Raw genomic sequence first — 15938 nt, forward strand, 5'->3', positions numbered from 1 at the left:
AAAATGTTATCCACCATGAAATTATTAGATGTGTGCAATGTTGAAAGAAAGATCTTCTGCTTTGGTAGCCATGCGGTATAGCTTTTAAGTACACACTTTGCTCATGTGTTCAGCCACTGAGCTAAGTTTAAGTGTTAAGAATAATGTCAGCAATGAAACCAGTGGAGATAAGTTGCTTCTATTTAGTTAAAACCCACCAGAATAGAAAAATTTAGATTAAATCAGATTAGAATTTAAATTAGGTTTTAAATCAAATGAAAAAAAAATCTTTACAGATTTATGAGGGTTTTGTTTTGTTTTTCCACAGCAGGACTAGCCTGTTGAAGAAACAGAGTAATTTAATTCTCTAGCTATTTCAAAATATGATTAAGATAATTTAATTCACCCATATTCAGATTTGCAGTGGATGTGTTCGTGCCCAGCCTTGTTCGGCTCAGGAAGGCTGAAGAGGGTGGTGCAGGTGGGGTAAGTGGGAGCAGTTCTGGGAGTATTAAAGTGAAGCAGTCCTCCTTCTCAAAGAGCAGATGCTCAGGATAGATCAGGCATGAAGAGTCCACCTTCCCCAGGAGAATTCTGTGAGCCTGGAGGACTGTATAATAAATGTCACCGGCTTCCAGTTGGAAATGAGGCTGAAAAAGCACATGCAGAAGGTGAAATGCATACGCAGAGGACCAAACTATCGGTTGATTTGGAATATAACAAGCGGTTTTCCTACTGTACCAGTAATATCAGTAACATGTTTTATTGTTTTAATTCCAGGGTGATGATGCTAAGGAGACAATTTGTGTATCTCAGCAGCTTGGTGTTGGATTTGATCCGATGTGATTTCGTGAGCATTAAACTGCATTATTACAATAGAGAAATATTTTACACTTGGGGAGAAAAGAAAGTGATTTTTCACACATTGACTGCTACATTTCTGAATCTTGAGTAACCTTTTTTTTTAATACAAAACAGCATTTATCTGGTAAATTATGAAACTCCTTACTATTGTTTTAATTGTAGCAAAGCACAATCTCAGGATGGTGGCAATATGTGACATTCATCACGTTTTGCTTCTTAAAGCATATATAAAGCAAAATATTTTGGTGTAAGATCTCCGATTTTGTTACTGTCCCGTAATACAGGCAACAGTCTGTATGGTAGCTCCATGAGTTGGCAGTGAACACTTCCAATTAAGAACCTGATCCTGTAAAGTCTAGCATTTGTCTACATGATGAACGTGATGAGAAGAGTAATGGTGGAGTACTTACTTCAGAGCTAAGTCATTCTTAGTTTGTCCCTGGGTGCACAAATGAAAAAAATTTCCTCAGGTTAGAGATAGTCAAATAGTTGATGTGCTTTAATTTTGTGGCCAATAGATAATGCTGTGGATTTAATGGGATTGCTCATGTGAATGATGTTAATTTTATGAGCAACTGTGTGAAGGACCAGAGACGTGTAATTATTTTCAAACCCCTCTTCCTGCTCCTGTTCCTGTCTAAGGTCCAGCTCAGCTCCAAATGAGGACAATAAACCAGTTTTCATGCTGCAGTCCCCAGAGTCCTGGTAGGGCATGACTTTGCACACATTCCTGCAATCCCAGATCTATATCTCTGCTGACACACGAGATGGACCATTCACTAGAAAAATGATCTGTACCAGCCCTAGCTGTTTTTCTGCCTTTTTCCACCTAGCGTAACACCTTTCTCGATGTGACCACAGATAAAGAAACTGCATTGAGCATTATTAGAAGAATGTTCCCTTTGGAGTCAACTCCTATACCAGGGCATATGAGAAAGAAAATTACAGTTACTTAATTCAAACCCTGTGCAGTTCTGGTGCTTAAAGCTTCCATATGGTCCAGTGGAGCAACATTCTGCAAAAAGCAAAAGCGAAATAAAGAATCACATTAACATTTATGGGCACTACCACAAGCAGTTGTTCCCCTAGCTGTAGCGGCTTGTATATTTCTGCTTATATTTTTTACTGCAGTGAAAAAAAAAAAAAAGTGGTAGCCTGTTTCTGTTAAAAGAAGAGTTTCAGTGGTTTTTTTGAGACGCAGTGATCAGTTCAAAGATAAAGTGTGTTTCCTATCCTTTCACAGTCGGATACGGTCAGGTATTTTCTTTACTAAAGCTCATTTTTCTTTACTAAAGCTCATTGGGGATTTAGTAGCACTAAATCCCCAATCAACTGGTAGTTTACAGAGCATTCAATTTTCCACTCACTGAGGATTATTTCTGACCCCCCCCCAAAAAAAAAAAAATCCACAACTACCTAAATGTATTGAAAGCTTACCTTGCAGCAGTTTTATAATCACAGAAATAATCCTAAAAGTGTTAGAATCAACCATTAACGTTCCAGTTCTGTTAGCTGAGAAATATTCAGCATTTTGATCCATTTCCAAGATAATGATATCGGGATCTAATAGTACACCGCTAATACACAAGTGGACCTCTGAATATCAGTAGGGCTTTTAACAGAAACAAAGATGTCATAATTGAGTCGCTGGTACAGCTGTGTTACCAGCTGGTGACTGAAAAAGGCGAGCACAAGGGTTTGATTCACTGTGATCTGTTACGGTTCCAGCACCACGCGTCCACATTTTGTCCTCACTAGGAGTGAAATTTGTGCCAGTTTCTGGCCGCAGGCATCTGTCACTTGTGCAGAGAGCTGGCTGCTGTAAGACCTCGCATCCACGTTACAAGTGGGGTGGATGATTGCCTACTGCAAGACCCCAGTTAAGAGATAAAAGACAAATTTGCTCCATCCAAATTTGCTCCAAGACAAAATCTGGACAAGACAAATAAAAGACAAATTTTCTCCAAGAACTCCTCTTTGCCATAAATCACTCATGTGGACTGTACCTGAGTGCTGGTAACTGGAAGCTGTGCAAAGTGATGTACTTGTACTTTGTGTGATGCAAATAGCCTTGGTTGAGAGCCACCTCATATTTCCTCCAGGAGTCAAAGACGTACCTGTGTTCAGGCCAGGACTGTAACTTACCCCACCTAGTGCAGAGCAATGAGATGATCCTGGCTGTGTAGTTTTTCCTCCTTCTTGCTGAGTTCTGTTCAGCCTATGGATCATTATCTCAGAAGCCTCCACAGGTAATTTTTATTCCTTCCCCTTATTTTCTCCATCCTGGCTGGCTCCACCTCTGAGCTCAGTGCAGGGAGGGATCAGCACCACATACGCAGCAGGGTTTGGGATTGGACTGTCCCTATCCCCATTCTCTTTAAAGAGTTCTGGGGTTGAAACTACAGTTCTGTTTCGAAGCAAGGAGGGTTTGCTAACACAGACGTACAGCTGGCTTCAGTCCTCGAGACTCTTTCTTGCCACATTTACCAGTGCAGACTTGTGTGCAGGTAAGAGCTCCATTTCCTTTGAGATTTGCTGGTGGACACCTGTAGCTGCATGGCATGAAATTTTAATGCAAGCTGTAAGAAGCACCTGTCAGAGCCTCAGTTAGTTGTGTGGCAGTTGTGGCTGCAGCTAGGCAGTTGCAGTAGACCCCAGACCAGTCTTTATAGCCCTAGACTCTTCCTGTGCTTTGCATGGGAGTCGAAGAAGTGCCCAACGTGGCCGGAGAGGGGCTGCGAGACCACTCAGCCCTGTAGGCACCTCCCACACACTGCACAGCCACAGGTCATGCAGACTGCTGCCGTTGGGTGAGCCACATGGTCTGACTTCCAAAAAATTCATACATCTTTCAGAGACTGAGAGAGTCTCACATGGTATCTACAACAATCGCAAGTGTTTGTATGTACTTAGAGGTGATGCATAGGTTATATCATTCAGTGCTCAGATTAAACTTGATGGACTACTCAGCGTGAGTAAAGGGCAAAGCCTGGTTTTGTGGAAGTAGAGAAGTGGAGAAGCAACTTCCAGTGTTGGATAGCACTGTATTACCTTATGTCAGTGAATAAATGTGTGCTGTGTGCTATAGCACACCGCAGAGCTGAAGTTACTGTGTGTCTGGGCTATTTCTGTGCAGCTATGCTATTTATAACACACGTACATTAGAAACTAGAAAGTTTATTGGAATACATTTTAAGAGATGTAGCTGAAAAGAAGAAAACTGTTCTAGTTTCCTTGACAAAACAGGTCTAAGCTGAAGGGTTTAATGGATCAGCACAAATGGGAGCAAAGTTCTGTAACACAGACAGACACTCTGACTTTTCAGTGCCTTCAGGGAAGTCTGAACTTGGCATTGACCTGAAGACCTTCTCCTTTATGCTCTCAGAGCGCTCAGCCATTTATGTGGAGCACAAGGCTGACAAGAAATGTGTAGAGGGATTGTTAACCTTTCCTACCCTTTCCTGCAAATACTCTTAACTCCTCCTCAGTGTAAAAATGCAGTCTGTTAGACTTTAGATTAAGAAATTATCTTTAATGTGGCTTTCTCAGGCCGTGCTCCAGACACGAAGCCATTATGTGATGTTGGTCGCATGCACTCCACATCACTGGGGCGCAGCTCTCGCTCTGGGTTTTGTTGTCGCTGCTGCTGCCGTGTGCTTCGTGGCTGGTCCTGCTTCATTTGTGCACAGGCCAGGCGAGCTAATAGCAGCATTTCTGGGTGGCAGAGTGCAGTCAGATTAATCAAGGCTTGCTGAATTACAGTCACTGTGGTAAAGGATGCTTTCTCCGACAGCTGAATAAATTATTTCTTGTTTAGGGTACATCTGTGCCAGGTTAACGATGAGTAAATGGATTTGGTACCTGGCTGGGAATGTTTATGATGCTTTTGCAAGACCAAGCCAAGTCTGGTTTTGATTAAGGACTCTTGACCAGAGGTTAGGAAGGGCCTCTCAGCTCCCTCGGCTTCGTACGAGGAATAATCATTCCTCGCGTTTGTGGGCGTCCAGTGCTGTCACACGCTGCGGAGTGAATACAGAGATTAAATAGTTTTCTAAAGATAGAAGCCCTGACAATGTGCTAATAGTTCCACTGTACCTTTGCAGGGCTGACAGTGTCCTTGCACATGACTGGTTCACGGCATCCTTAGATTAAAGCCCGCTCGTCTGCTTTTGTTCCTTTTTCTCCTCTGAATCTTTAGTGTTGCATTTTCCTGTAGGATCCGGCGCTGCCTGGAGTTAGTTATTTCTTTTCCCTCGGGGGGCGTTAACGTGGTTCTGTTTGGTGTCTGTCACTGAGCCTCTATGGCTATGAATCCAATGCTGCTGTGCTTGCAGCATAGTAAAACACACTTAAGATGGCTTGGTTTACAGTCTCGGGGCAGGCAGCAATGTTCACACCGAGGTGCTAAATTTGGGCTGTAGCTCCACGGTGACTCCAGTTGCAATGGCTGGCAATGGGGTCCAGCCCCCCTTCTTGTGCCCCAGCCCTTCCTTCGTGCTGTCTGTGGTGTCTGTGTGCTCCCACACTGACCCATGTGGCACACCGAGCCGGCACAAAGCTAACCTGGCGCCAGAAGGAGAAAATTGGCTCTTGGGAACATAGCCAGGGGAATTTCAGTCAGAGCAAAGGAGGAGGTGAGACCCAGCAGGTGGCAATGTAGGGACACATCGATGCCCTTTTGGTATCTGACGGCTCTTGGATAGGTTCAGCGGTCCCCCAGAGCCTCAGGCAAGCCGGGGAGGTGACACCGCTGGGGACCTCGGGGGCAGGAGCAGCAGGGAGGCTGCTGGGCTGCTGCAGGGCTGGAGCCCATCTTTCCCCCCAGGGACAGAGGGTGCTCAAGGGCTCTGGGTACCTGCACTTGCTGATTTAGTGATACGGTTTAGTGGAGGACTCGTTAGTGTTAGGTCATAGATTGGACGAGGTGATCTTGGAGGTCTCTTCCAACCTAGGTGATTCTGGGATTGTTGCTGCCCATTTCTCCCTTTCCCAATTCAGTCATTTTAACAAGCTGCCCACCATCAGCAGGTTCAGAAATGATAACCATAAATGAAGACTTTGACTGGAAATAGTATTTCTCAGTTCACTGGTAAGCTTGCATAAACTCGCATGCAATTCAGCACACCTGGGCTTTCCGCCTCTGCTCAGCCCAGCATCTTATACAACATCTGCAGAGACCAGGGTGCTGTGGTACTTTGAAGCAGTAAACTTCTTACACATGAGCTTGCTGGTTAAATATATCTTAGCTGGAACTATTCACAGCCAGGTAATCCTTTATCTTGCAATATACCAGTAGCCGGTCTCTCTCTCCTCCCTGGGCCTGCTCGCCCAGAGTAGTGGCAAAGGGGCATGTTATTACCACGTAGAGCCTGGCTCTCTTGGTTTCAGATTCTCTCATTTTAGGCAGGAAAATCCTCCTTCGCTGAATTTCTGGATAGCCAGAGTTTCACAGGCTGCTGAGCTCTTGGAGGAATCTCTGAAGGAATCATTTGAGGCTTTCAGCTACAGGGCAGAATGAGTGGGCAAATGTATTACTGCTAAGCTTTGTGTTGGATCTTCATGAGGCTCATATTAAGTATTTCTTAATTGGCTCTAAATTATAACAATGTGTCAAGTAGAGCATGAGAAGATCTGCAGCACACCACTAAGCGGAGGAACTGGTGTGGTTATTGAGTTGTCTCTGTAACGTCACCTTTCAGAGCACCTTCCTGTCCCGTGGACCCCATCACGAGGGAAATGAACTAAAATTTCTGTGATGTATGAGAATTTACTGAATTAACAACCTTTTATGGGTGAGAAATAACTGCCTTTCAGTGGCCAGTGTTGGCAAATACCGATTTAAGGATGAAAACACTCCTAATGTGTTTCTTAATTCAAATACCAGAACTTCTGGAAGTTCTTTTATTCCTTGTTAAATCCAAGAAGGGATGGCATCCTCGCATTGCCTTCCAGTAACTACTCAAACCTGTCCTTTGGTAAATTCTGAGGCAGCATCAGCCATACAGTGTGCCACATAAATCGCTGCACCTAGTGCTGTTTGGTCTTTTATTTCTTTCATCCTGCTTTTCTCCACAGCGGGAGACAACTCAGAAAGCTGAGTAATGGAAGTATTTTCATGATCCCACCATTAATTCACAGTACTGCGGCAAGAGGCTATAAGAATGAATAATGCTAATGGTTGGGATGGGATATTCTAGTGTAAGACAAGATTACGGGTTTCTAATTCCTCACTATTCACTTCAGTCCCTGACAAGAGGAGATCCTTCACAGCAAGCCCGTGATTCAGCAGCCTGCTAGGTTTTTCAGCTCTTGGCTTAGCAGTGAGGTGATTCCCTAAAAATCCTCTTTCTGCTTCTTAGTGCATTTATTTTTAGTGCTTATGGTACAGAATCATTCTTCAGTTGTTGTGAAACTGAAGTGTAGTAGCTGAAATTTCTGCTTGTTTTATATGCACATTTTATATAGTAGCTTCAGACGTGTCCTTTATGTTAATATTCTTAATGTTCTGTTCTTCAGGTATTGAATTAAAATTATTTTAAAATACTCATTGTGTTCTATTCTACCAGAGTAAGCTGCAGGGAAAGTTACATAATGCCACCTAAAATAACAGTGATACAACCCAAAGTCATTTTTGAGGGTATCTGACTGATTTCTAGACGGGATTTTTTGGGACAGCTGTTTGTTGGATTTACTTTTCCAAGGCAGGGCTAAGAGGCCACCTCTGCTTCTGGTTTAGGTCAAGAAATACAATAAAATAGGTGAATTGAGAGGTTCTGCTTGGGACTTCTGCTGAGGGATGCCAAATGCATGTTTTCTTCTTTTCAGAAACTGTTCCGTGCGTCAAGATGTAATTTCACAAAGTTTCCCCAATAGCTTGTGCTCAGAGGTTTCATTGTCTCTGCAAATGGGCGTTGTGCTCACTGCCACCAGTGTTCGCAATGCAGTGCTCCAAGCAGAGCTTTCCCGTCCCTGGAGCTGGTGTAGTTGTGTTCCATGAGCGCCAACCTCTGCGTGAAGCTGCTCTGCAGCTGCTCTTTCCAGAAAAGTTCTCTCAACTTGTCTCAGTGCTGAACTATTTATGTCTTCAGATGTGAACTCGATGTTGTCTGTCCGCACATGAGTAGCACGTGTGCAGCCTACCATAGACGCGTCTGCGCAGGATTTAGGAGGAGGCAGGGAAAGCCCCTCAAACATGTGTGTGCTTTTATTACAGAAAACCAAGATGAAGTTGTACTGTTGAGTCATCTGTTAGCTGATCTAATTTATACTTTGTTTTCATGTTTTAAGTGCCTAATGATTTTTTGTCGAGGAGGCAATGGTTTCTCTGTTACAATGCATACTTAGAATTCTGCACTTGTTACCTGTTCTGTAATAGAACATTTTTTTGCAGTTTCTGTTTGGAAATAAAGACTTACTAGCCATAATTGTGATTTATTTTCTTGTTTAATTCCTGAGCCTTAGCAATTAAAAAGACATCTTCTGAAGCACAGCAGTGTAGACAATGCATTAGTCTGATTTCTCCACAGCAGTGTTAGCCACTGTCAGTACAAATATGAACAGTTCATTAAAAATGAACAGGGAAGAAAGCAAGCTGTGCTTGAAAGCAGCTATGGGCTGTGCATTGGTGCATCTATAAAGATACATACCTTAAATAATTATTTCATGTCATTTCAATCTTTCCCATTCCTGTATAGCAACGCAGTTCTCCATCTGCTTGTGTTAACTTGACTTGAAATAATTTCATTTTTTATTTCAGCAAATGAATTGAAGAAAAAACAAACAAGAAAAGGAAGCAAACAAGAAACAAAACATGTTGCATTTTTTCTCTAAAAAGTAGCTATACATTTTGAAAAATATCTCTATAAAGAACCAAGCAATTTGAAACACAATTAACTGAAAACTTTAAAACCAATCATGTGAAAGTTTTTCATAGAAAATACTGACTGTGAGTACATGTCTAGTAGACACACACCTGGTGGACCTCAAGGACACAGGACATAGGACACATACACAGATACTTGTAGTAAGTGCGCTCCAAACAGATGAATTTCAGAGGAAGAATTTCCTCTCATTACATTTACTTCTCCCTTTGGGGCAAAAGAAGGCCGTATAGCTTCTGTGCTGCTTGCTGTGACTTCTCCAAATAGAAGCTGGCTGTCTCATCAAATCAGGGCAAATGTGTCCGTGCAGCTGTTTTGTGACGTGGACTATTATCCTTTAGGGCCCTCTAGGGACTGAACTGCAATTGCCAATTTGTATTGAAGCCAGAAGAGAGGATGAGAACTGAAAGGCTTTGTTGGACCTCACAGACCACGAAGTGGCTTCTGCCCAGTGATGAAGACCAGGGCGGTTGTCACCTCTCCCTTTCCCATAGAGTGTCAGTCTTTCAGAAACAAAGGGTTTCTTTTGTTTGCTATGCTAACAGCTGGAATTGCATGTGGGTAATACAGATGCAAATGTGTCCTCATCAACTGAGCTGTTGCTGAAGCAGAAGTGCAACTTCTGCTGTGGAAGGAAGGTGTCTTAAAATGAACGTAGCCATTTCAAACATTTAGCTGATGAGCAGCTAATTGGTGAAAGAGCAGCACTGTCTGCTGATTAGGATTGCTTGTCCAGGTACAGAGTAAGTGAGCAGTGCCCCAAACAAAGCATTGCCTCTTCCTCAACCCCTGCTTAGGAGGGAGCAGTCTGGAAAAGGCTGGCTGGGGAAGGTGAGGGTGGGAGGGATGTGGCTGGGCACTGGAATTTCCTTGTCAAACAGCTGTAGTGCCTCTGGATCATGGCAAGCAGAAAGCTTCCTCCTATGGAGAGAACCTCTCACATGAAGATGGCTCTTCTGCTACAGGAAACACGTGGTCACTGGTGGTAGAAGGACTTAGGAAGGAATTTTTCTCTGAGCAGCAAGACTGGCCAAGACCGGGTTAGGTTTTTCTCCTCTCTCAAAATACTGTTAGGCAAAAAGTGTCACCTAAAGATGTTGCAACATAAAAGCACTTATGTTCATTGGGTTGGTTTAGGAGAGGAGAATGGCTAAAATCTAGGCCACAAGATGAAAGCCATGGCAGTGGACTAGCAGTCCTGGGATCATGGCCACACCTCAGCCAGCAGCTGGAAAAATATGCATACGGCTGAGGAAGACCATCAGCATTTTAAAAAGAGAGGGGAGATCACCTCCTCCTGAAGGGTCCTAGTATTCTCTTCTTTGGGTATCTGAATGTGCCTGGGTTTTGAGATACATACAAGTTTTAGCTTCCTTCCTCCATCCTGTATGAAGCATCTGTGCCATCCTCACTCTGTGGCCAGAGCCAGCTAATAGTGAATAGGAGTGGGGGTGTCCCACAGCCTGTGCAGACCGAGAGGAGGAACCATCTGGTCAGCGGAGAGGCTGTAATGAAAGCATTAGCTCTTAAGGGTATAAATGCGGATGAAACCCTTTTATCATATAAGTGAACAAGGAGAGAGACCAACAAGGAGTGCATTTAAGTTGTTGCCTCTTTTCTGCAGCACAGGGAAGCAAAGCTGAATTAGTTCAGAAGCTCACATCCCGCCACTGTCATTGGAGGAGGAAATGCTGGATGTGCTGGGAAAAAGATAAAAGTATTAGAAATGGAAAAACTTTCATCTTCCAAATTACTTTATTAGGCATTTTGAGAGACTTTAAGGGCAAAAATAATTTGGCTGAATTCTAAAAGCAGTGCTGCTTGTGTAAATCCAAACCTGCAGGGGCATTAGTTCTTTTTGTTTAGCTTTTAATCCCCTTTATGCGAAAGAAAATTGCTCTTGTACTATGTATGAGCTTTAGCAAAGTAAAAACACTCAGTAATGGTCTGTCAACTCGAGCTGCCTCTCTGTAACTGATACTTCACCACAAACGATATACATCATGCAAAAGCTTGCTGTGAGCCCAGGGGTGGGCTGCAGCCCGGTGCTTTCTGTGCCACCTCTCGTTGCATGGGCCCAGCTTCTGCCTCAGGGTTCTTGCCTGCTCCTGCCCAGCCTGGTCAGTAGCTAGGTGCCTAAGACTCCTTCCAGAAAGGCAGAAATTGCAAATTTCTGTAGTCACCTGTAGGAGAGGAAGGAGTTGGGCTGGATGACATGCTGTCTTGGTAAATGTCCTAAAACTGGACTATGGTATAAAAGGAACAAAGGAGTCTTAGCCTAGCTGGATTTTAAATGAGCCAGTTCTAGTCTTCAAAAATACGTTGTTACATTCTCAGGAATGCCTTCAAAGCTAGTTGCAGAAAAGACAAAAATATTCTCTGAGGCATTGGAATAGAAGTACAAGAAATGAGATTTAATATCCTCTGGATATGCTCGTGCACAACACAATGGGGAGAAATGTGACGAAGGAAGGATGAAGGGTGTGTGGTTATTAAGTGACACAAGCAATGACCTAAAATGAGAGATTATGGTACTCTGATACTAAATATGCTGTTCTTCAAATGTTAATGTAGAATTACTTCATTTGAAAGAGCCAAACATGATGAAGTCCTGGGTGGTGAGAGGGGGAGGCGGATCTAGCAGCTGTGACACAGGTCTGCTGGCTGTCTGTGGGCACCTCACTTCTCTGTAAAGCTGAGTGAGGCAGTAGAAGCAAAAAGGCTGAGATTCATCTCACCAATTTGAGTCTCCAATTCAAAGTAGGCTGACTTGTCTGCTAAGCTCTGTGGTCCATAATGACTGGATGCTACTTCACAGACAGAGTATATACTTGATATATATAAATTTCTACATCAGAAACACACTTACCAGATGAGTCCCATCATTCCTGTCCTACCCTTTTCCTGTCTACACTGAATGTTTTTTAACAGTCTCTTAATTACCGAGCCCTGAACTCTGTTGGCCCTGTTCACTGTGCTATAACATGGATAATAATTTCTGGGATGAAATCTCTTTTTCTGAATATATTTAACATCTTTCATAAGAGTCTAAAATAGAAACTATAAGAACATTAACTTAGAGCACTTTTCAAGTTCATCATACTTGCAGTCCATTAAAGTGAAGTGACAACTGAGGTGTGACGTGAAGTAATTATACTGATTGTGTTGTATGTGCTCTGCAGGAGCTGAATGATTTGCTGAGGATATTAATTTCAAAAGCCAAACAGCAAGAGATCAGCTGAGATGAAAGATCACTGCAAAGTGACCTCAGACCAGGGGAAAAGAAAAAGAGGAGAGGAGAATGAGTCCCAGAGTGGGAGTTTGGTGCCTATAGTCTAGCAGCATATGCATTTTGACACCAAACGTGGTCTTCGTGTGACTGTGGTCAAGCTCTGTGGAGAGAAGTGGAGCATAATTCCTCTGGTTTATTTTAGATATCTACATTAGGGTGTGATAAATTATGCCCTAGACTCCCCAGTTTGTAAAGCTTGGGCATATTTTCTGCAGTGAGGTGCTCTACTCTCAGGGCCCACAGCGTTGGTGAAGTGCAGGTACAAGCCCAGACTGAGCTACCATCTGCCTTATCTCTACAAAGTCATGGGCTTATCTGTGGCCCAATCATTACACCTGTGGCATCAGGCTTCATGACCATGGAAACAGTAGCTAAGTAGCAGACTGTATAACATTACTTAAAGATAGCATACAATGAGATCAAGTTGATAAGGATTCTCTGAAAGATGTACCTTTTTCGATAACAAACATAGTGAACTTAATTTCCTTGATCTTTAAAGCAATTTTCACAGTCATGAGAAGTTAGTAAGAATGTAAAAGCTCTTTATTAAATGTTCATTGTTGAAATCAGTGTTGGATTTGTGCAGTTAAACTGTTGAGCAGCCCTCAGCAGATATATTAAAAGTAGTTTAATCCCATTGTACATTGGCTTTAGCTTAGTTCAGCAATCTAGCAGTACAAGTAAAACTGCTCTTACTTAGGGATTGTCACAGCTTCACTTGAATGAATTCATTAGCAAGACATAAACTGACTGTCTGAGGGGCTTTGTGAGCCATGGGCTAGACCTTCCCAAGAGAACCAAAACCAGAGGTAGGTAGGAGCCAGTTGTCAGTGTAATTAATTAAGGAAGAGGGTGTCATGAAGCTTGATTGGGCAGCATATTCCTTGAATCTGGTTATCTATGCTCAGAGAAAGAGGTAAGCTGCAACAAAAGCATGATTCTGTGTAAACAAGGGCCTCCATCCTCTATTCACTCCACATAGCTTTGTCTATCATTTGCCAGAAAAAGCGACAAACTAGTTTGACTGAAGCATTGTGGTGATTTGGCCAAGAAACAACATTTTGACACATCTGGACCAAAAGAAAATAAAAGTTTGTAATCACCATGACCATCATGGTTACTGGCTCAGACTCTACGGGGCAAAACACAGGCTGTTCCAGACCTGGAGGCCCTCAGCTCATGGGCTCGGAGCTCATGCTCAAGGATCTCTGGCCACCTGTATTTTTGGCTGCTAAGGCTCAGGCTGTACTGAAGAGAAAACTGGCCAATGAAGTTTGCCCTCATGAAAGCTAGAACTCGGGGTTGACCTAGCCTTCATCAGTAGTCACTGATAGAAAACAGTAGTCACTATTGGAAACAGGCCCTTTGACCCATTCACCATGGTGCCAGCGTGCCTCCACTGACAACAGAAAGCCAACTTGAACAAGAGGTTTAACTTTTTGACAGATAAAGCAGACAAAAGGATCACCTTGTGTGTTGATTAAGGTTGTATCCTTGCATGACACTATTAACTGCATCGATACTGCAGCCTCTGCAACATAGGCACCTTCCACAGGCCTTTTGTGATAGTGAGAAGGGATGCTAACCTATTTGTGGCCATCAAACCTTTTCTCTCTTTCCTTCCCACAAACCCCCGTGGAAATGAGGCATGCCTTTGCAGTTCAGAGGGAAGGGTGCCTTTGTAGGGATCTTCAATTTTTAATCTCTATGTAGTGATATTAGTAAGCAGTCTCTTGTTTTCTCTATGGCCAAGCATTTAGTCCTGTAAGAGTACTTAGTCCTCTTCAAAATGAGAAAAGTGATGCTTGGTCCTCTCCCAGTAGTGTCACTGGGGTATATACACCACATCTTGAGATCTATTTATGCTCTGTATGATGGAGACAATGCATGAACTGCAGATAGACAGCTTTCCCTCTCTCTTAAAACTGCAGTTTTTCTCTTGCTGCTGTTTCACAGCTTGATCTATGTTTGGTTGGACCATGACATAAAGCACAGCTGAACAGTTTGGATGTATAGTGCCATTCTTATGAAACTTGAATTACAAAGAGAGAAAACAAATCAAAAAGAACAAGAAGAGGATTTAATTTTTTTGATCAGCCTTTCTCCTTCACTTTCTTACTATTTAAACCAGAGCTGTTTCTTTTCTCCTATAGTAATCATCCATCTCCAAGAAGTGAAAATACACTTGCAAAACTAATAAATGAGAATCTATTTGCAAGGATATTTATTTATGCGGCTGGCACTTCAGGGTGTTTAGAGGGTAATCTCAAACTGTGAGCACTGCACTCTGTAAATTTAGAAGCAATTTTTCTAAATGTCAAGTATTTATTACATGAAAAAAACATTTGGAGTGTGGAGCAGGTCCCTGGTGATATATGGTGCATTTGGGGAAGGTCTTCTTGGATGAACAGAAATAATATTTGAGAGTTGAAAAGCAAATCCTCTATTTGAAATTGCTTTGTGTACATGGAAAGGAAATTGAACAAAGGTAGAAGGCCAGCCAAGTATTTTGCTTTGTCTCATGCATAACCTTAAGATAAAATAGTGGTTTTCCAAGCCTCTTATATCCAGGCCTATACCAATCTGTCTTATCTAGGTCCTGTAGAACTTCCTCCTCTAATCAGATTGCTGCTGTCTCCTTCTCACCCCCTCAACAGCTCCAGGGAGCTCAGTTCAGACTGCAGGCAAATAAACCCTGCAGAATTTATTCATGTAGGCTTTTACCCACATTAATGTCAACATATCTCAAAGTTCAAAGTGCATCTCTCTGACTGGAGGTTGATGATGTGGGATATCAGGTGGAGGTGTTACCTCCCTTTGAAGAATAAATTCATGCCTCAGACTTCAATATCCTGCAAGAGCAAAATATCTAATATACATGGTTCTTTGTGCTCAGGTAAGGAATTAAAGTCAGATGCTTTCTACCAGTAGATTGTAAATGTTTTTCTTCCAGTTTTATGCCTCTTTTTGTCTCCAGATGTAGCCTTATGTTCTCAATTTACATTTGTGCATATTCTGAAGCTACCATATTACTGTTGACTACTGTTCTTTCTGCAGAAGTCTGTGATGATTTTGGAGGAGCTAAGGAGAGCCTTGCAGTTCCTGGGCTAAGTGTTGCAGGCTGAGTTACAGACATGATGCCTCAGTGCTCTACCAAGCACAAGTCACCTCACTGCCACTGTGCACAAAGGCAGCAGCACATGGAGCTGAGATCATAGAATGGTAGAACCGTAGAACCGTAGAATCATAAATGGTTTGTGTTGGAAGGGACCTTAAAGATCATCTAATTCCAACCCCCTGCCAAAGGCTGGGACATCTCTCACTACACCGGGTTACTCAAAGCCCCATCCAGCATGCCTTGAACACCTCAAGGGATAGAGCACCCACAGCTTCTCTGGGCAACCTGTTCCTGTGCCTCACCACCCTCAGAGTGAGGAATTTCATCCTATTATCTAATCTAAACCTACCATTTTTTAGTTTAAAGCCATTCCCCCTTGTCCTATCACTTACACTGTGACAAAGAGTCCATCCCCAGCTTCCCTGTAGGCCCCTTTCGGTACTGGAAGGCTGTTACAAGGTCTTCCCGGAGCCTTCACTTCTCCAGGTTGAACAACCCCAACTCCCTCAGCCTGTCTCCACAGGAGAGGTACTCCAGTCCCCTGATCATACCCGTGGAAGATGTGACAGGCTATGCTCCAAACTTATCATCTCCACATGGTACACTTCACCAGTACCCCCAAAGCAAGGCAACCTGTTGTAGAGAGCCACCTGTGAGGGGACTACAAATTAGATTTTCATGTGGTGTATGGAGGGCCCATAACTACAGTCAGAAGAGGTATTGCTGCCCAGACTTTGTGGGGATTGTCAAGCACAGAGGCAGACCTATGGCTTGGAGCTAGTATGACACAGTGACTGGTGGCATC

General features: G+C 43.0%; 1 protein-coding gene across 2 annotated transcripts in view; it reads left to right on the forward strand.

Moving 5' to 3' along the window:
- Nucleotides 1-2255, forward strand: part of ST8SIA6 (ST8 alpha-N-acetyl-neuraminide alpha-2,8-sialyltransferase 6) — a 40842-nt gene extending 38587 nt beyond the window's left edge. For both annotated transcript variants that reach the window (XM_035318377.1, XM_035318376.1), the window contains one exon: nucleotides 760-2255. The gene's annotated coding sequence lies outside the window, so the exon portion shown is untranslated. The remainder of the gene's footprint in view (nucleotides 1-759) is intronic.
- Nucleotides 2256-15938: the final 13683 nt, after the last annotated feature.

The sequence above is a fragment of the Oxyura jamaicensis genome, chromosome 2 (assembly GCF_011077185.1).
Source record: "Oxyura jamaicensis isolate SHBP4307 breed ruddy duck chromosome 2, BPBGC_Ojam_1.0, whole genome shotgun sequence".
Classification (NCBI taxonomy): domain Eukaryota; kingdom Metazoa; phylum Chordata; class Aves; order Anseriformes; family Anatidae; genus Oxyura; species Oxyura jamaicensis.